At 42.9% G+C, this 21,201-nt stretch overlaps 1 long non-coding RNA gene across 1 annotated transcript; it reads right to left on the reverse strand.

Annotated features, from left to right (window-relative positions):
• Window positions 1–628: 628 nt before the first annotated feature.
• On the reverse strand, window positions 629–19,334 carry LOC140225322 (uncharacterized). The gene is made up of 2 exons (XR_011900450.1): window positions 18,948–19,334; window positions 629–1,253 (listed from the first exon to the last, which is right to left on the reverse strand). It is a non-coding gene; the product is annotated as an uncharacterized lncRNA (long non-coding RNA).
• Window positions 19,335–21,201: the final 1,867 nt, after the last annotated feature.

Raw genomic sequence — 21,201 nt, forward strand, 5'->3', positions numbered from 1 at the left:
TGGAAATTTTAAGGAGTTTGCTTCTTGCTATGCAGAAAATTCACCGAAATTTGCACAAAAATCCGCACAACCGTTTTTATGTAAAAAAATAAAGTGCCAAAGTAAACTGGCAATCGCTGATGTGGCTTGGTCCCTTTCTGCTTGACGTGGTCCAGCCATGATATTAACGTTTTTATTTTACATTGGTTACAGGAAATTTGAATTGCCTCGTCATAAGAATTCAATTTTTGGAGGGGTTTTTTTATGGGAATCGCCGTGCACTTTTTATGATTTATATTCATTGATTTACTTGTACTTTTGAGGAGGGAGAGAGCAGGGTAGATATTCAGACCTGCAGGACGAGTGCAGGGTGCGAGGGACTGGCGGATCTAAAATTCCGAATTCCCATGTAACGTAACTCATGAACGGCCCCTCAGGTGCCTCGTTAGTGCTCCTAACGTTGACACCGATACCATTATGCTAATCGGATGAACTCGTCATTCCCCAGACGAAGAGACGTAACTCCATTGCGAGGTTGCAAAATCGACTCAAAAGTCTCCAATTCTTGCAAGGAAATCAGGCACTACGCAATTTTGACAATTTTTTTCAAAAACGCTGAGTCATTTTCAAATAAAAAACAAATTCGTAAGGATTTTTGCGACGGTTATATGTACTCGTAGTTACGTTCTTATCATGCTAGTTACCTCCGGGAGGATGATACAGATTTCTCGACAACGACTTTCTGTGGACAATTGAAAGAATGTTATTCCATTCTACATTTGAGTCAACGTTTCAATGCTACGCAACAAAACAAATACAGAATGTTTGCTCGAATTTTACTAATTTTTGCTTTTAATTAGCGGAAAATCGATAAAAATATTCGGCCGAAACGTTAAACAGTTTTCTAATAAAAATTAAATATGTGAAGAAATGTGACAACGTTGAAATATAGTTACATGTGAAGAAATGTTGCAACGTTGAAATGTAGTTACTTTCTTTGGATTGGAAAACGGCTAATTTCCACCGGTCGGACGATCCGCATAGAATTCTCCTGTAGAGAGAGTTAGCCTCGAGTCCTGGATGTCACAAATCGGCAGGAAAATTACGCTGTTTGTAACGTTTTTCATAATCTCCGGTCAACTAATTTCCGGATTCCTGTCTCTCCCATTCAGACTGTTCCCTGTTGCGCTCCTACTTTCCGGGTCCATTTCCGCCTATAATTTCTGCGAACGACGAAAGTGTAATCTTCTGACTGTTTATGACATCCCTGAAGCCTGAAAATGAAAACCAATCAGAACTAGACTCCACATGGAGTAACTTAAACTAAGAAAAAGTAACCGATATATTGTGTTTAGTATGGAAAGTAGTGCATGATATCATCATGGCCGTCTCAAAACTACGTAAAAACATGCCAAACAGTATAAAGTGCATTTAAAGGAAAATAAAAACTCGGACGCCTTCAATTTTTTGAGTATGCAATACACACTTCCATAAAGTGCGAATAGTTGTATCCAAACGTTTTTATCAATGTCGCATTGCGTTCGTTCTCCGAGTTGCAGAAGTCATGCCTGGACGAAAGTTATGATAGTGACGTTAGATGATCTATTGTCGCGATCTAGAAATGTATAACTTCATATGACTTGGACACTACATTGACCAAATTTTTGGGCTGAGGATTTACAACCTCGCTGAAAATCAGGTTCAAACCGCTGGGATGAAACCTTCCTCGCGTTGGTGGTAGTCCAATGCGCTGATCATTCGTAAGTCGCAACCTCTGTGAGACATCGAGAGAAATAAGAGTACAATAGTTCATCAACCACTTTTCTCATCCCCGAATGTCTGAGAGTAACCTAAGGGTTTTTTCACTTTAATTGAAAATATTATCGATCAATCAAGTCTTTTTGGTTGATCTGACCACACTGTCTCGAAGTAACCCAAACTGCCGTGCCAACAAATGCGCCGCGTATGAACCTTCAACCGTTGCAAAATTTTCTTTGATAGTGCGAAAATCCTTAGGAAAACTTGGGAAAATTTTTCTTCCAATTCTTAAGAGAAATTTATTGGCAATTCTATTCAAATTATGTCCAAATTTCAAGGTATATTCAGATGGGGCCGTCCCAAATTTACATAACGCATTTTTTTTGGTATTTTGGACACCCTCCCCTTTATAACGCCTTTGTAACGTAGGCTCCTATCTTTCACATGTAAGAACAAAATGGCGGAAAGGTATCCTCGGCATCCCCCCCCCCAAGCGTTACGTAATTTAGAGACGGCCTCTAACTTTTCTAAGAAATGTATACTTTATCAGGGGAGATTTAGCAACATCCACTGGTTCATACAGCGTTTCTCCTCAGTGCGGCAGCGAAGTAACCATGCATAATTACGACGATTTGTGACTTTGGGGATCCGGATTCCCGGCGACGGTACACTGTGCGCTGGTCGAGCGTAAAAAAGAAAAAAGAAAAAAAAAACGGGAAAAGCCCAAGGGACTATGGAGGGCGAGTGCATTCATTTGCAATACAAACAATCAGCATTTTTCCGGTTGCCTCAGCTCTGTTGTGTGTTGCGTCGCACAGTGGATACACTGAAAAAAAAACTCCGGCCGTGGGAGCCGCAATTACGGGCTGTATAGACATACCGTCCGTTCCGGGCTCAAAGGCCGAAAATTCCGGCTGCTGGAGGCATAGCTTCGATTGCTCCGGGTTCAGAGGCCGAAGCCACGGCTCCAGCAGCCGGAATTTTCGGCCTTTGAGCCCGGAACGGACGGTATGTCTATATAGCCCGTAATTGCGGCTCCCACGGCCGGAGTTTTCTTTCAGTGTAGAGTCAATGGAAGAAGTTGGAAACAATTTGGAAACTTTAAACACTTATAACTCCGTTTTATATAAAAGTTTGAGGTTCTAAAAGTGGGCTCATTGGTTTCCTCGTAAAATTTTCTACTCAAAGCACCTCTGGAAATGTAAAATGTGACAGAATAAACATCAAAATTTGCAGTTTTAGTCAAAAATTTTATGTCCAACCTCTCTGATTGACTCGATCCACTGTGCGTCGGGCGGTAATGAAACCCAACAACGGTGGACGCCGCGGCCAAGCCATGGACCCACCGACGTACTCGACTCGCGACTCCGAGTGGAGCCCCAGCCTCACTCGCGTTGTCCAATCGAGCGGTGGATGCTCCATTTCTCCGCCCATTGTTGCCACATCGTTCGAATTTTTCTTCTATTATCAGACAAAATTAGGCGAATTTACGCCACACTTGAAAAATAAGTCACTTGCACGGAGAAAAAAACCTCGTGCGTGGGACCCGAAGTTTAGGTCATATGGATCTCTGAAGTTTTCAGATTGAGCATCTGAACACTTTAGATCTACCTGTCGAGGTTCGGATCACACATCTGAAAGTTCAGTTCTTACACCTGAAGATACTTCAGATGTGAGAACCGAAGTTTTTCGGATGTGAAAACCAAAGTACTCTAGATGTAAGAACTGAAGTTTCAGATGTGTGCTCCAAACCTCGACAGCTATATCTAAAGAGTTCAGATGCTCAATCCGAAAACCTCAGAGATCCATATGACCTAAACTTCGGGTCCCACGCACGAAGTTTTTTTCTCCGTGTGGCTTTAGAGTCCAGACTCTTAAAAACATCGATAAGAAAAAATACTCTTGGTTCAATCGGACTTCTTGCTTTAATCAAAAGGAAATCCGCCTAAATCGAGATGGTCGGCGCTTCGGTCCCAGGAAAAAGCGGATTGAAATTAAATCAACAGTATTTTTTCTTGTTAATGTTATTTAGAGTCCGGACTCAAGATCTAGGCGACTTTTTTTCCAGTGCACTGAACATCAAGATTTTGTGTAAATAGAATTTAGCAAGAGACAAAGAGAGACCCCGGACCGACGATGTGAGTGTCGCAGGCAATTAGGAATCTCGGCCATTTGCAAGCGATTCAGGATGTTGTTTCGATAAAGCGTGGCATGATGAAGGTTTGATAGGTACTGGCCTTCAAAATTCTGCGCTCGGAGCGCCTTCATTTTTAGTGATACTCTACGCTTTGTCACGGAGTTAGTTTAGTTGCTCGTCGGGTCTGACCCCGACTGAGACCACGGATTCCATGCGCCTGCTACTAAACATTTCTTTACGGGGGAAAATTTCTATATAATATCTCTTATTGCAAAATAATCAACTCTCTGATCTTGTATGTTCCTTTACTTCCGAATCGTATGTTTTTCTATTTGTTCACTAAAGGCTTCCAGAGTCAGGGCGATTGCTAATCGCCGGCGACAAAAACTTGGTATAAGGTGGGGCAAAATGCGGATTCTTAATAAGTTGGAGCGCCTTCAATTTCTTATGATACTGTACAACACCTCTGTTGCGAAATAGTTGCTTGAAGCGCCGCCGCAGCACGCTGCTCCGCGGCGGGCGAGGGTGACCAGCGCGACACGCGCATTGGCGCCTACAAACCTAACAGGGATACTTCACGCATTGCGCAATGCGTGAAGTATTCCTGTTAGGTTTGTAGGCGCCAATGCGCGTGTCGCGCTGACAGCACGCCGCTCCGCTCTGTGTTAGATTCTGATCTTGTATGTTCCTTTACTTCCGAATTGTATGTTTTTTCTATTTGTTCACTAGAGGCTTCCAGAGTGCGGGCGATTGCTGATCGTCGGCGACAAAAACTTGGTATAAGGTGGGGCAAAATGCGGAGGTCCATGCTATTTGACGAAAGTTTTAATGGGTGTAGTTTATGATGTGTGTGTATGTAGTTATGATTATTTTTTGACAATGTGGAGATAAAATTAATTTGGTTCCATATATATGAGTCCAATATATTTTTATCTAAAGACAATACAGGCATTAGTAAACAAGTATTTAATATTTTTTTCGTGTTTCCTTCGTTTAAATAATTTTTTATGCATGCTACTAAACTAAATCACATGAAGACTGAATAAAGTCAAAATTGTGACGTTTTACCAGACGAGGCCGGTTTCAAACAGATGAGTTGACTTTGCCATGTTTAGATTCTTTTGAGGGGTTTCCCGTTAAGTCCCACCCTCAAGACTAGGACTCATTTCTCAATGCAGTTAGACAACATAGCAGAGAAAGGGAGGAGATTCTCATTTGTTAGCTAATAAACATTGGGGCTCAACTAATTCATCCACTCTTTCTCCTTTAAAAGAGAATCATCGTCAGACCTCCTCCCGTGTTGCAATATTAACAGACATTTTCGCTGATCACTGCTTGGTTTTAGCATGTGTGTCTCACTTGACTTCTCTCATCAGTGACTCGTTTCTAGTATCCTCTACACTGAGAAAAATTGGTGATACATGTAAAAAGCCTCTTAACTATAACTATGCATCAGAGATCTACATTTTGATGAAAAAGAGAGAAAACACATGTATAGTGGTTCGGGCGGAACATTCACTGGAAATAATTATGATGATGAATTGAAATCCCGCGATTGTTAAACAAATGTGTGACGACTTCTTAGCGTTGGCTCAACTACCCTTGCAGTTAACTTAGCATCCTCAAGACGTAAAATTAGCGCCAGGGGCTGTTGAGACACACGTTTTGAGATCGTCGCCTTTTTTTTAAACAAACAGTATTGTAATTTAACAGCCTAATGTTTTTGGTGTAATTTTGTCCTCAACCATCACACATGCATGTGTTTCTTTCTTTTTTCATCTAAACTTAGATCTCTAATGCTAAGTGAAGAACAATATACAACATTTTACGTGTAACTTTAATTTTTTCTGTGATCATGTAAAATAGGAGAAAGTTTTTAGAGAGGATGGAACAAACCATGTGCAGATGCTTGTGTAATATACATAGAATGATTGAAGCTACAGAACATTTCATTAAAGATACAGAGCTCTTGGGTGTTTTTAGCTCTTCTGTAGATAAGTTTTTATGTTCTATGCGATTTTCGCTTGCACTCTAGTTTCGTTAAGTAGATTTTCTCGCAAAAATGTCACAAGTGCACTGAGCAGTAAGAATCACAATATGTTATATATCAAAGGAAAATGTTTAATGGTGGTAAAACTGTCGGCTGCAGGAAGAAATTACAAGGTTGTTAAAAGTATAATTAGGTGTAAAAAGTAAGCAATAAACTCAGTATTTTAACGCGAAAGGTGCTGGAAGAACCTCGTTGAGGTATCCAAAATCACAGAGGGGACTTATTCAGTAGGCCATTAATTAAATGACTTTGCTTTACATCAATTTGCTTTGTTAAACTCGAGTTTTCGGCGAAAGCTGTGAGCCGTCATATTACGCATTAATCTTCCGTAATAATACCCTATTAAACGTTTCACCTGAAGAAATAGGCCGAAGTCCGGCCGAGGGGACTGCGGAAGCCGCGGTCAAAAAGGGGGTGCGAGATGCAAAAAGAGGGCTGAAGAGGTCCGGTGAAGATGAATGACCATCATCCGGGTTTTGGAGTTCCGCGGCCCCTTGTAGCGGGATAAATTACGTTGCCACCTCCTTCAGAATACCCCAAAGTGCTATGCGTCATCAATAAGTCAAAACGACACAAGTCGAAAGCAACTATTTGAATATAAATCTACCGATTGCTGTGTTTTAAAATTTCCCAACGTAACTTCGCTCCCCGATTCGGAGATGCGATTCCACGTTGATGATAACGCCTGGATACAACTATTCGTACTTGGTGGATGCCCGTGTTGCATACCCGAAAAATTGAAGGCACTCGCCTTTTTTCTTGGAACACCCTACAGACCGTAACTTTAAGTAAAATATTTTTTTATTTATTTTTTATTTATTTTTATTCACCTCCTCAAAACTTATACGGCGTCGTTTGGCTGTCGGTACTCAGTTACAAGTTGGTAACAAAATTTTCCACATGAACAAAAGATGTCAACAAATCCATGCTAAGAAGAAACTTAAGTTAAGCGCACAGTGTGAAATGTATGGATTGAAAGGTCAAAAAAATTCGAAAAGCCTTCAATTTTTCATGTATGCAATATGGACATCCATTACGCACGAATAGTTGTATCTAGTGTTTTCATTAATGTAGCTTTTACCTTTAAGTCTGTTGATGTTAAGCTAGACACACTATAAAGAACTTTATGCGACTCGTCAGAAGTTGCCACATTTCATTTTACAAAATATTTTTTATGGAGACTCATTAATATATTTCAGCTAATTGTATTTGAGCTTCAATTTTAAGTATCTAAAAAGTAAAATTCTGAACCCCTTGCACGGATCAATTTTCAAAAGCTCAAACGTTAAATTGTATTCGAAGGTCGTAAAAACCGTTAGTGTGGGTTCTCCAAAATACATTGTCTAAGAAAGCATCCAAAATTAGATGATAAACAATACTGCCGTGCTAAAAGGAAGAACAGCAGATGAACATTCGAGAGTTGCCAAATTTCCTCCAATAAAATGTTTATTTTTGACGCAAATTATGAATCTTTGTCCTTGAAATTTTCAGAAACTTTACGTGAAATTGCGAATAAAACTGTACGAAAAACTTAAAGACAAATATTCGTATGTTTACCAGGAAATTCGTGTTTTATCACAGGATATCAGGCAAGGCCTGAAGGTTCATACGGCGTTTTTCCTTAGCACGGCAGATTAGAACTCATGAAAAAAAATGACGAATGAACAAGGCAGGAACCAAGTATGGTCATTAACTTAAAAAAGGAAGTCAGTCGACCGCTGCAAAAGGATCCGAACTCCGAAGATCCAACGGCGAGCGCACGCCTCACGCCACCACCAACCCTCCTCTCACGCACACGGATGGAGGGGGGGGGGACCCGGTGTGGCCAAAGAAATTCCTGATTTCGGAGCGGAACGGAAACCGGGCGCTGGACCCGGACCGCAAGATGTATTGTCCGCGAAGTTAGAGCTTTTTATTCCGTTCAGGTGTGAGCTTCTCCCCCCCTCCCCCGCCTATCCTCCGGCCACCGGCCCCTCCCCGACCCTGTTTCTTGAGCCACGCTTGTTTATCGCTTTGCCCCTCGCCACCCCCTGCCCGGCCCCATCTACGCCCTGTCGTTTTGCACTACCCTTAAACTAATTCCAACGGGGGTGCCACATGTCCGTCTCTTATACATTGCCCGAGACAGGGAGACACCGCCGCCAAAAGTCCCATCCGAACACATTGCCCACTTTTTCCTACATAGTTAAAAATGTCCGTGTTTATGGTTATTTTTCAAGTTAAGACAACTCGTCTCATGGAGTCACGAACGGGAATAAAGATTACACAAATTGAAAGTTTTTCGTAATCTTCGATTACTTTCTCCGTCCCTTCCCTCATTCCGTTTGTTCCTTGCAGAACCCATAAAGCCGCGGTCCATTCCAGATTATGACCTTTGCAATTGGTAAAAATGCGATCTTTATTCCCGTTTGTGACACTGCGGAGACCTAAAATCCGGGAACCAATCAAAATGGATTCACACTGTCTTAACTCTCGGTATAAAGGGACTCCAGGTCAAATTAAACGACAGGACTTGGGTGATCGACGAAAATTTTGGTTACATCGACCTTGTTCGTAGGTTAATTTTTCGAGTTGTCCCCGAACGCGAGTCGAGTTGTGTCCGAGTACATACTCTACCCCGAAACGCTTCACACCGCAGGTGCTATCCGTTGCGCTTTACGCGTTATTATTATGACGTTCTATCGTAGAGTGAGATTAACCCTAGATCAACCATATGTATACAGCACTCTCTTAAAAAAGTTGAATGTGATTGAGTATGAGTGAAAAATGGTATTCGACTCATTCAAAATCTACTTCAAACGCCCTCGTTGCGTGGGATGGCAACAAGGCGGGCATGAACTAATTCCGTTCTCGTCCATCAGAATAAATACTCTGGCAGGAAAATTCCTGGCTGACCTGAGCCCCCCTCCCCTCACCCCTTTGAGCGATACGCCGATGCAAACTATACACAGGGCATTCCCGCCCAGTCCTCCCCCACCCTCCCCCTCCCCTCCAGTGACCGTAAGCCCGATTTAAAGTTGCGCCGAAGTTTGACCGGAATGAAACGGGCGTACTCCAATCAAAAAGCAGCATCTCCACTTTGACATGGGCCTTGTTGTGCTTGTATTCTTATGGGTCTCAAGACCCAGGTCGCAACGGAGATGGTTCGTTTTGATTTGGATACGTCCGAATTCAAGTGGGCGAAAACTTCCCGTCGATCTGATGCACCTGACTATTTCGAGTCCGATTGAGATTGGGCTTCGAGCGCACGTCATGTTGTCACGTGCGTCCGGAAAATGTAACGCAGATGAGCCGTTTTTGTTATTATACAGGGTGATCCAGAGTTAAACGGCCGGACTGCAGGAGCGAGTTCTATGGGTCAAAATAATATTTTCTTGTTGTATAAAGTTTTTTTCCAAAAGAAGCCCCAGGCGGAACTACACCGCCCCTTCCCGAAATTTCGGAAAATAAATTGTTTTTCCTGACTTTTGGCAACGGTTGTATACCAAATCTCATGAAAATTTGTATTCCCCTGTACTATTATGCCCTTAGTTCATAAATGATCTAAACAAAATCGAAAACTCAATTTGAAGAGGAGATTTGGGGATGTTTTGGCTCCTGCAGTCTGGCCGTTTAACCCTGGATCGTGCTATAGAATCCCCGGAGGTAGAATAAGCGAATGGGTCACTAAACTATGAACGAATTTTGACTTACGGATAAATTTTTCCGAAGGTAAATAACGCGTAGAATACAATGCACACACCAAAAACGGAGAAAAATGACGCAGAAACCCAGTAATTCAAGCGCAGTTCAAAAGGCGTCGGCCGCGTGTATCACTATGAGCCACCGTGCCTGGGAAAAAATTAGAGGCACCTTCAATTTTTGTCGTATGCAATGCGGACATCCTTCGAGCACGTAAAGTTGCATCTAGGCGCTGAGAACCAACGCCACCAAATCCTGGATCGTAGAAATGCTCACCTTACATCATATCACATTTCGCGTTTGGTTGCACGAACTCAACGCTGCAGCACAGTAAAAGCACCATAAATAAAAGAAAATATTAAAGTGCTTTGGAAATCATTATATTTGACACAGAGCCACCTTCACATTTACAAAGCACATATTATATTTTCCTTTAATACATATTTTTTTTCATCAATTAAATGAAAATAATTCGTGTGGAGTGTGCAAACATTTCAAAATATTTTAAATATTACAGCCTAACACAGAGCGGAGCAGTGTGCTGTCAGCGCGACACGCGCATTGGCGCCTACAAACCTAACAGGGATACTTCACGCATTGCGCAATGCGTGAAGTATCCCTGTTAGGTTTGTAGGCGCCAATGCGCGTGTCGCGCTAGTCGCCCTAGCCCGCCGCGGAGCAGCGTGCCAAGGCGGCGATTTAAGCAATTATTTCGCAACAGGTGTGTGATGGCCAAGGTGGGCGGCCCTTTAATTTTTAGGTATACGATTCGAACACTAGAGGGGAATGATGTTGCTCGATATGTGGGTGGAAATTGGTCAGTTTATCATTGCGTCAAAGCCCTATGGTCGTGTTCAAGGGTCAATGACATCCCAATAAATTCGTTATCTTAAATGATGCAAATCGGTTAGCACGTTAGTAGTAGAGTAGAGTGGAACCAGAGGGGCATGACATCGCTCGATATGCGGGTGGAAATTGGTCAGTGTGTCACTTTGTCATCTCAATGAATCCATTATCTTAAATGATGCAGGTTAGTCAGAATTTCATCGGTAGCATGTGTCTTGTTGAAAATTATTATTTTGTCAAAAGGAAATGATGAGGCAAGATCTGGAGGCTCATACAGCGTCCTACCTCCACACGGCAGAGTACTGCACTTTCCACGGAGCGTCCTCGCTGAACCTGACGTAGGCCGTCGCTCCAATGCCTAAGGGACTTGAGTCAAATTTTTACGTCAACCGCGGAAAGCACGGAGTTAAAGGGTCGAGAGGGTTCAACTTAAAATGCAGGATAGGATGTGCTGCGACGAAACTGCAATCCGCATGTCTCGGGTTCGTTATGATTCTCGCTGCGTTCCTTCACACCGCTCAAAGAGAGGGAATTCAAATCAGCGGCTGCACCGGGGAAGAAGGAATAACTCAAACTCAAAGCCGACAGTCGCGAGGCGAGAATAATCGATCATCGATACCTCCCCATTTGAAGTTATGGTAAAGAATCGATTATTAAGGTGTTCGTCGCGAATACCCTGATATCGATTCTTTTTCGCGGGTTTAAACGGCGGTCAATCGATATATCGCAAAGCACGCCACGCTGAGGAAGTCGAGCGGGGATGCGAAAAATCCGATATTTATAACGCTACACTAGCACGCTACCACACTAAGGAAAAACGCCGTATAAACATCCAAGAGTTGCCAAATTTCGTCTCAGAAAATCGTTATTTTTGAAGGAAGCTATGGATATTTTTCCTTGAAATTTTCAGAGACTTTAGGTAAAATCGCCGACAAAATTATCTGAAAAATTGAAGGAAAAATATCTAAAAATTTTCCCGAAAATTCGTTATTTACCAAGGGAAATGTGGCAACGCCTGAAGGTTCATACGGCGTTTCTCCTTAGAACGGCAGCACATCTCTCCCCCCCCCCCCGTCCGTACCTCAAGCCCCGCCGCCGATCCCGCGATTCATGAATAATAATTTAAACTTTCATTCAGGATTTTTCGATCGCGGGATGCAAAGTTGGCGGAATCCGCGAGGAGCGAATCCGCCCCAACTTTTATTCGCTTTAATATCCACCCTCGTCGGAGATTTATATTGCCGCGCTATATGGACGTATTTCTGCCAAACGGAACTATGTGCATTATGGCGTGAGCCCTGTTGTGCATGCATTCTTAGGAGTCTCGGGCTCATGACTTAATGCACGTAGTTCCGTTTGGCAGAAATACGTTCATATTATCTCCCGCCACTTACGCTATTCCTGCGAGAATTTAGATTTCCCCGTCTCTTTTTCTCCGCGCCCTCGCTCGGCTCTGATAGCGCGCCGCGGGAATTTCAAAATTTGCTCCCGTGTTAGGGGCGAGGAAAATCCTTTTTTTACCCCGTCCGATACATGACGTCACTTCCTAGACAAAGAGCTTGTACGGTTGCATAAGTGACTAAAGACATTTAATTGTATACATACAGTAAAGCCGCTTTTCTCAGCGCGCTTTGCCGCTCTGCGACACCCAGCCGCCAAAGTCCCCTATCGGCCATAGCGGATCCAGATGGGCGTAGGGGCGTGCGTCCCCCCCCCCCTCCGTTCGCCCAAAAAAAAGAGGGTAGGAAGGAAGAGGGACATAAGAAGGGAGAAGGAAAGACGCTTACATTTGGTTGACTCAAACTACGTATTAGATGCCTCAAAAATTCAAAAAATTTTAGGGGTGGCCCTCGGACCCCCCTTACTCCCCCCGCCTCATTCAAGGAGTCTTGACCCACCTGTGCGTCTCTCTCGGCCTTATAAGTTACTTGTCTAATTTTACTACCACAAAATCCTATTTTTAGAAAAATATTGGATTTATTAATGTTCAAATATAGCTGTACACATTCTGTTTGAGAAAAAAATTATTCCATAGTCAACGGAAAATTCTATGAGGTTTCCCTCAAAATTCAATTCCCTGGATTTTACCGGTTTTCTCAGGTTTTTTTGATGGTAGACTCCCTGGAACTGTCATAAAACCACGAGAAAATAGACAAAATTCGGTTATCACACATTTTTTCAGCTTAACGGTTGAATAAACAAAAATAGTTCAAGGTGGTTCAACCGTCAAAAAACTACGAGGATATAGTTGAAAAATTGTAGATCACACCTTTTTCCAGCTTAACAGTTGAATCGCTGTAAAGAAAAATAGTTCAAGGTGGTTCAGCCGTCAAAAAACTACGAGAAAATATTTGAAAAATTGTTGATCACACCTTTTTTCAGCCCAACTATTCAATCACTGTAAAGAAAAATAGTTCAAGGTGGTTCAACCGTCAAAAAACTACGAGAAAATGTTTAAAAAATCGGTGATCACACGTTTTTCCAGCTTAACAATTCAATCACTGTATAGAAAAATAGTTCAGGGTGGTTCATCCGTCAAAAAACTAGGAGAAAATGTTTAAAAAATCGGTGAACACACGCTTTTCCAGCTTAATAGTTGAGTGGCTCGAAACAAAAATAGTTCAAGGTGGTTTATCAAGGGAAACCGCCGGAACGCTGGAAGGGGCTCGCAGGAGGGACATGATTAGCGGAGAGGAGCCGACCCGGGGGGAGAGGGGCGGAAAAAGTGGAAACTGGAGGTTAATGGGGGATGATAATCTGTTTTCTTGTGACACAACTCCCGACTTCCTTCTGACGCGGCGCGAAGATCAATCTTGTTTGGTCGGGGGCCCGCGCCCCGCGGGCGGGGGCCAGCAACGCATGACTTGATTAATTGATACGTCAGATACGTGGCTCCGCTGGCCGACGTATCCGACGTCCGCCCGCTTCTTATGAAAGGTCCCCAGATTGATGACGCAATAAGACAATTGTAACTTTGATCGGAGCAGTTATTTTTTTTGTCTTTGCTCCGCCCTGATCGATGATTCCCTTTTCACCCGCGCCGGAGAACGCCGTTCCCGGCCCCGCCCCCACCCTTGCTTCGCGGTTTTCCCCGCTTAGCAAATTGAAAAGCCCATCCGGTGGCGAGGGAACCGACTTCGACTCGGTTTATGTTGCCCGTCTACTCTCGGGGAGCGACACGCCTCCGACTTCTTCCACCGCTGCGGACGACGGATTTCCGCGATTTAATTATCCCTTTTGTACGTCAATCGGGAGTTCGCTATTCGTCGGGAGAGGGTGAACATTTTGCGATGTCCCCTATCGGATTCCCCAAATTTTCATATTTTTCTCATAGCTATATGCACTGCGAAAAATAGTCGACTAGAGAAACAAATCGGAAAGACTCTTACAATCGCAAGTTTCCAAGCTTGTCTACAAGATTCAAAAGACAGTTGGATTAAAAAGTGCTCTTAAATCAAAACCGTCCTAGTCAATAAAAAAGCTGTAATGGACACATTCATTTTTGCCGATGAATGCCAAAAGGCAGATTCCGGTATCGCACATTTTCAACCAGAGTTGAATTAAGTGACCTTCAACTTGTTTTTCATCTCAACTTTTGCTGATCTTTGTTTTTTTATAGTTCCGATAATTCTTGTCTTTAATTCAATCGTCACTTCCATTGTAAGTGGAAAATGTATCTGTTTCATATACTCAAGCGGTAATAATAATAATAATAATAATAATAACTACCCCCTACCACCTCAGGAAAGAAACCTTTAGGCAGGCGTCCTCCAGACACCTACCCTGCCTCGGTTCCTAAAACAGGTATCCTAGTCCGTGACGAGCCATCCTCCAAGGGGGAGTGAAATAATCACCACCCGGCCACCCAAACCACAAACAGCCCTCATTCCTAGGAGCATTGTTTGCCCCTGTGTGAGGGCTTAAAGCAACCCAGCAAAGCTGGTGACAGCGGTGAACATGAAAAATAATAATAATAATAAAAAAAAAAAATTCGAAAAATAATAATATTTTGTTCTGATACTGAGTATATAACAAGGGAACAGGTCATTCGCGCTGGTCACAGAATCCTGTTTTGATGCTTGATTCTTGTCGACCAGCAAAAAATATTGAAATCCATCGAAACAGCAACTTTAGCAGATATCGTCACCTTCCAGGCAAAGTATCACAAGCGCCATGCGACGTTTAAAAATTTCCGCCGCCATTTTATTTTTTTACAGAGAAATTGTTCAACGAAGCTGTCCGAAAATTTCACTGAATTTTCTTTGTGCTGCCGATAAAATTTAGTGAAATTTCCGAACAGATTCAACCAACAATTTCTCAGTAAAAAAATAAAATGACGGCGGAAATTTTTAAACGTCGCATGGCGCTTGTGATACTTTGCCTGGAAGGTGACGATATCCGCTTTCATTCAGCTATTTTATTCTTGATTCAAAATAAAATCTATACTCAAGAATGTTTCTGCTTAAATCAAATCACTCTTTCTTCAAATGAAATTCAAAACTTATGCTTAACGTTATTAAATACAAATGCCAGGACTTAGTGAGTTTTTGAACTACCGCCCTCTTTTTGTGCCGTAGTATCTCGATTTATTTTGCGAAGAAAGCTCCACACTCTTAAACGATGCCTGTCATTATTAATATGCTGGAACGCCTTCGATTTTGTATTACACTGTGCAACACCACTGTTGTGAAATAGTTGATTGAGGCGCAGTGACACACTGCGGCGCGGCGCGGCGACGGCGGGCGGGCCGGCCAGCGCAAAACTTGCATTGGCGCCTACAAACCTAACAGGGATACTTCACGCATTGCGCACTGGCGCCTACAAACCTAACAAGGATACTTCACGCATTGCGCAATGCGTGAAGTATCCCTGATAGGTTTGTAGGCGCCAGTGCGCGTTTCGCGGAGGCAGCACGCCGCTCCGCTCTGTGATAGGTTTTAATATCTGAACTCGCGGAGTCAGCGTTTTTTGACTCGTGATTTTGAATATTGTGCACACTTCGCATGGATTATTCTCAAATTGATGGGAAAAATATGTATTATAGGAAAGTATAATGTGCGTTTTGTAAACATTAGGGTGATTCTGTGTCAAATTCAATGATTTCCAAAGCTTTTTAATTGTTTCATGTATATTTTGTGATTTTACTGGGCTGCAGCGTGGTGTACGTGCAACCAAACGCTCAAAGTTGGACTCTAAAAGGCCGACGTACAAATGGGTTAAAACCGAAGATTGCGTGCGTCTCGGTTTTTTTTCCTCTTTAATTCATTTTTGTATAGTTTCTTTCAACACAACTACGGCTTATTGATATTAATATTGATGCCATTGCTTGGAAAAGGGTTTACAAATATTTGCCACATTTTAAAAATGTAAATGTTTTTGAAATAAAGTAATATTTTCATTTAAAAAAGAAAGAAATAGGCACATATAAGGTATATTTTATATCAAAAATTTTACATGTATGCAGGTCACTTAATAGCTTTCCCTCGCGCTTTACAACACCTAACCTCCACTGCTCCATATTCTTACTTAAGGGGCCGCACAAGTATTATGTAACGCGTTTTTCCCCGATTTTTACGCCCCTTCCCTCTTCTAACGCACTCATAACGCAGCCCAACAACCTTCCTTTTGAATTAAGTAGCGCTGGCCTGCCCCCCCCCCCCCCCCACTTTTAAAAAAATCATTCGGGAAGGACGGGCTCTTCAATTTCCTGCACGTGTTTTTTCCAATGTTTATTCCCCCTCGGCTTCGATTTGTCACGTAACCCTGGGCCTGACCCCCTCCCCATCGTAACGCACCGTTACGCTGTTTCAAAACCCCCTCCCCCTAATTGCGTTACGTAATACTTAAACTGCCCCTTTAGGGTATTCTGGTTAATAGGGTCGAAATCTCAAAACCTCACTTCGCACTTACGGTCGTTTTGGCTAACAAGACTTTCACTCAAATCCGCGTTAAAGCTCAACGGAACCAGGGTTGTTTGACATCTGGCCGCTGCCGCGAGAGGGCGCGCAGGCGAGGTCAAGGCTCGAAAGGGTCCAAGAATCAATTTGCATAGCTAATCCTTGGGAGGCGACCGCACGTTGCACGTTGGTCACGACGTGCGAAAGGGGTAACGCCGCCCCCTCCACCGCGGGGATAACTTCAAAGCGCCCGTGTATTACTCCGTACTCGACACCTACCCGGTGGCTGAAGTGGTGCGCGTGCACGCTGTCGTGTTACGGAAGAGAGCCGTAAGTGCATTTCTGTATGAGCCACGGTTAGCGCATGTTCTTATGGGTCTCGAGGCTCACCCCAGACTGCCTTGTGGCTCTCCTCCATAGTTGGGGACACGGGAGCCGTGCGAAATAATGTATGAGCGGGATGAAAGGCGTTGGTGCTGGCCACCGCCGCTGTCAACCCAGCGTCGGCTCGCACTGCCGTGCTAAGGAAAAATGTCGTATGAACATTCGAGGGATGCCAAATTTCCTTCGATAAAATGTTCACTTTTGAGGAAATTTATGAACATTCATCCCTGTAATTCTCAGGAATTTTGGGTAAACTTGCGAACAAAATCATCTGAAAAATTGGTAGGAAAATATTCATAGGTTTACCAAGGAAGTCCTGTATTATTAAAGTAAATTTGGCAACGCCTGAGGGTTCATATGGTGTTTTTCCTTAACACAGCAGCATAGACGCTAATGATGACGATCTCGTGTTGCCGCGCTGTTAAAAATCTAGGCGCGAAATTCGGTGCCGGAGTCTTTGCAGCGCCCGAAAACCCGAGTGATATAAATGTTATGTGAAATTAGCACTAAAAAAAACGTATGACACCTCGTGAAAAGGGTTGATTCCGCTCTATAAGGAGAATAGATACAGCTCGGCATTCAAATCTCTCTATATGTATAGACTCAGTCACATCGTTTCTTTCCAAAATTTTCAGCAGTGCGTCTTTCCCAATTCGTCGTTTTTGTGCCACAGAAATTAAAACGGTATGGCGTTCCAATGGCATTTTCGGCAATTTTTTCCATTCGTCAATTTCCAGGTAAGCCCAGTTTTACGTTTAAATCCATGCTTTCTGGGACTTATGCGGAAATCGAGGTACGCCCTTACGCCAGAGGAGCGGCAAATTTTCCTGCGGTAGAAATGCGGGTTGATTATGGAAACTGATAGACAAAGCGATAGACAAAGAAGAAAAAGAGAAAATGGAGCAATCCTATATGTTTTACTTTTCAATTCTGATGCAATTGAATCGCAATTTGGTCGGGCTCCCCGACTTTCAGGATCATGAACACCCCCCCCCCCCCTTAACCCCCCGAGTGGGGCTGGGGAGGATGGATCCGAGACCATTTTACATCCACCGAGACGGATTCTTTGGGGTAAATCCCTAACCTGCCCTGGGGTCCCTGACTTTGGGCGACCTCTAAAGCAACCGAGAAAAAGCTGGGTACGGCTGGTCTGAAACAGTTATGTTGCAGGCAAGTAGTCATTATGGAGCAATTATGGGCAAATGTGGAGCAACCCATAATAAACTGTGACTACCAAGGCAGACAGAAATCTGCTTAGGCAATCAGCAAGCTACCTGGACAAATTACAATCTGCTAGGGCAAAAAGCAATGTTCGTTATTAGCATGGGCAAATGACGGTTAGCCGGAAACAGCGATTTAGTCTGCGACACATAGATATGTACTGATAGGTTTTAGGTACCTGTGAAGATTAACTTTTTCCTGCAGTACAGTGAGTAGAGGGAAAAAATAGACATGACTTGAAGATGGTCAAAGACTAATAAATTTTTACGTGTGATGTGAATGTTCATGGCAATCTTAATGCATTCAGTCTTTTCTGCCGGTGTGTCGTCAAATCAGGTCTACTGTTTTTCTTCTCTAACGATGACTGCAAAGACTACAAAGCTTCAGGGGAAGTGAATTCAACCCTACTACCAATCCTTCAAGGATATGTGGACGTATTTCTATCAAACGGAACTATGTGCGTTATGACATGAGCCCTGAGACCCATTAGAATACACGCATGACATGGCTCACGTCATAATGCACATAGTTCCGTTTGATAGAAATACGTCCATGCATGAATCGCTACACCCAAGGCATGAAATCAACCATTCTTGAGGCATGATCGATGATCATCGTAGGAAAATCAAACTTTGGCCGCCCCTATGAGACACTACTACTCAATAGATTAGACTCTGAGTTACGACAGAGACCTTCTGTAGTCTTATCTCTGGGCAAAAAGTATTAGATCTCTCAGCTGTGAAAACCCTTTCGAAGGGGACTCAGAGTATAGATAAACTTGTGAGATGTTGACATTAAAAACACAATTTTGGAGTAGGTGGACCACACCATGACAAGTGATTCCCTGGTAATACATAAGCAATAAATGTGTAAACAAACCAAAATGGAAGGTTTGAATCTTCCTGGAATTGGATTGCCTCGATAATTTCGAACAGTACAGTGCTGGTGAAATTGCGAGGAGGACAAAATACTTAAACTATTGACGAGAACTTACAGATACTTGGAGGGCATGGCTGGAGGCATCGACTTGAACATATTGAGATTGAACGAGGGAACACCGAATTGATTATTGTTTGGAGTTATGTGGTTACGATGGGCAAATGAAACTACCTCGCACTAACATAATAAATTAACTCTAAATATTTGTAGGACAGATTACACTCAACACTCGCGAAAAGATGCAGAGCCACGTTTGTTGACAATGACATCTTGCTTATCAAAATCATGCAAATGTAAACAAGTCGGAAGCTCCACTCTCATTGGTTCCCGCCAATTTCAGTGGCGCGCGCGGCAAAATATACGAATTGACGCGCGAATTTTCAAATTAGCGGGGAGTCCACTAATCGTGCGCACACTGTAAATCGACCCATATCAGGCTTTTTTCTCGATTGTTTTAGGTCGCACGAAGTCCGGGATTGCGGGATGGTATAGGGAATCGACCACAAGGAATCCGAATATCATATTCCCGAACCCCCCCTCCCCATTACCCTTGGGGGGTAAATAGGGGAGTCATGATCCTGAAAGTAGGGGTTCCCGAATTGCGATTCTATTGCATCACCATTGGAAAGTACTAAAAAGTTTATTTTGAGCAGACTCATGATAATCTAAAATTAGCCCTTCCTTGGCCCAAAAATGAACCCCTAAATAGGGGGGGGGGCATATCCCCTCCAAAAATCTCTCTAACAAACGGCAACCCACAAGAGGCCTTTACTGTCGTGCAACGCAAAAACGCCGTAAACGCCATTTTACATTTTTTGGAAACAATGTTTCAAAGCAGAAAAACTTGTAGACCCTGGGACAATGTTTTTGAAGAATTCTTTTGCAAATATTATCAAGGACTTAACCTGAAAATTTAAGGTGCATGAGTAAAACAGTTTTTTATTTTTTAAAGTGTTAAGTTCCAAAAAAACGAGGAAAAATTTATGGATTTACAGCGTTCTTGCTTAGCACGGCAGTTTAGTTAATCCAGCATTTTCCCCTAGTCTGTAAGAATAACGCGTTTCAACCAATAAGATCGCTCCATTTTCCATTTGTCTTTTTTGTCTATAATTTTGTCTATCACTTTCAATAATCAGCGTACTAAAGGCTATTGAGCTACTTGAAAAGCTCACTGAACTGTTCGAGTTCTGATCCACTAAGTTTAAGAATCAATTTAGCCACCGTGGGCGGCGACTCGGTCACTTGGTATCTGAATCAGTTATTTTCAAAAGGGAAAAAGTATATTCCATGATGAGTCTTCGTTAGCATGTCCTTTTGGGCAACCCAAGGCTCAACCAAAAATCGACTCGTTCCCTTTTGGAAACAACCGATTCATCTGTAAACTGTCATCACGCCGGAACGGAGACCCGGCGCACAGTGGATCGAGTCAATAAGAGAGGTCGGACGTGAAATTTTCGACTAAAACTGCAAATTTTGATGTTTATTTCGTCACATTTTAAATTTCAAGGGGTGCTCAAGTAGGAAAATTTTACGGAGAAACCAGTGGAACCACTTTCAGAACCTCAATGTTTTGTGTAGACGGAGTTATAAGCGGTTAAAGTTTCCAAATTTTGTCCGATCTCTCCCATTGACTCGATCCGCCGTGCGGCGGTGGGAGAGGAGCCGCGACCGGACAGAGGTCGCAAGTTTCCGGGTCCCATTTCGCTACCGTCCCTCAGGGATGGGGGGTGAGAGGGGGTGAGAGGGCGGAGGGGGTAGGGGGTTCCGCCGGATGGAGTGGATGAGCCGGAGTAGTGGAGCAGGCAACAAGATACGGCCACGGCCAAGACAAAAGCACCATAAAATTAGAATTTTAGGAAGAGTATCTGTTTACCCCTTTCCCGCAAATTCTCGCCCTCCAGTGTTGCCGGGCCGGCGGTTCAGGAAAATGAGGTTAGGTTCAACAGGTATTTTGTTTCAAATTCAGGGTGCACTGGAAAAAAAACACATTAGATCTAGAGTCTATAGACTCTTAAAAACATCGACAAGAAAAAATACTCTTGATTCAATCAGATGTTTGCTTAAATCAAGATCCAAGCCTCTTAATTTGAGCGGATTTCCTTTTGATTCAAGCAAAAATCTGATTGAATCAAGAGTATTTTTTCTTGTTAATGTTTTCAAGAGTCTGGACTCTCGATCCAATGTGTTTTTTTTTCCAGTGTGGCATGAAACGTAAGAAAGAAATGAAAGATTCGAAATTTCAGGGAAATATTTCATATTTTTCACGAGGCTGTGAAATACTTCATATTTTTCACGAAGCTGTGAAATAT

The sequence above is a fragment of the Bemisia tabaci genome, chromosome 8 (genome assembly GCF_918797505.1).
Source record: "Bemisia tabaci chromosome 8, PGI_BMITA_v3".
Classification (NCBI taxonomy): domain Eukaryota; kingdom Metazoa; phylum Arthropoda; class Insecta; order Hemiptera; family Aleyrodidae; genus Bemisia; species Bemisia tabaci.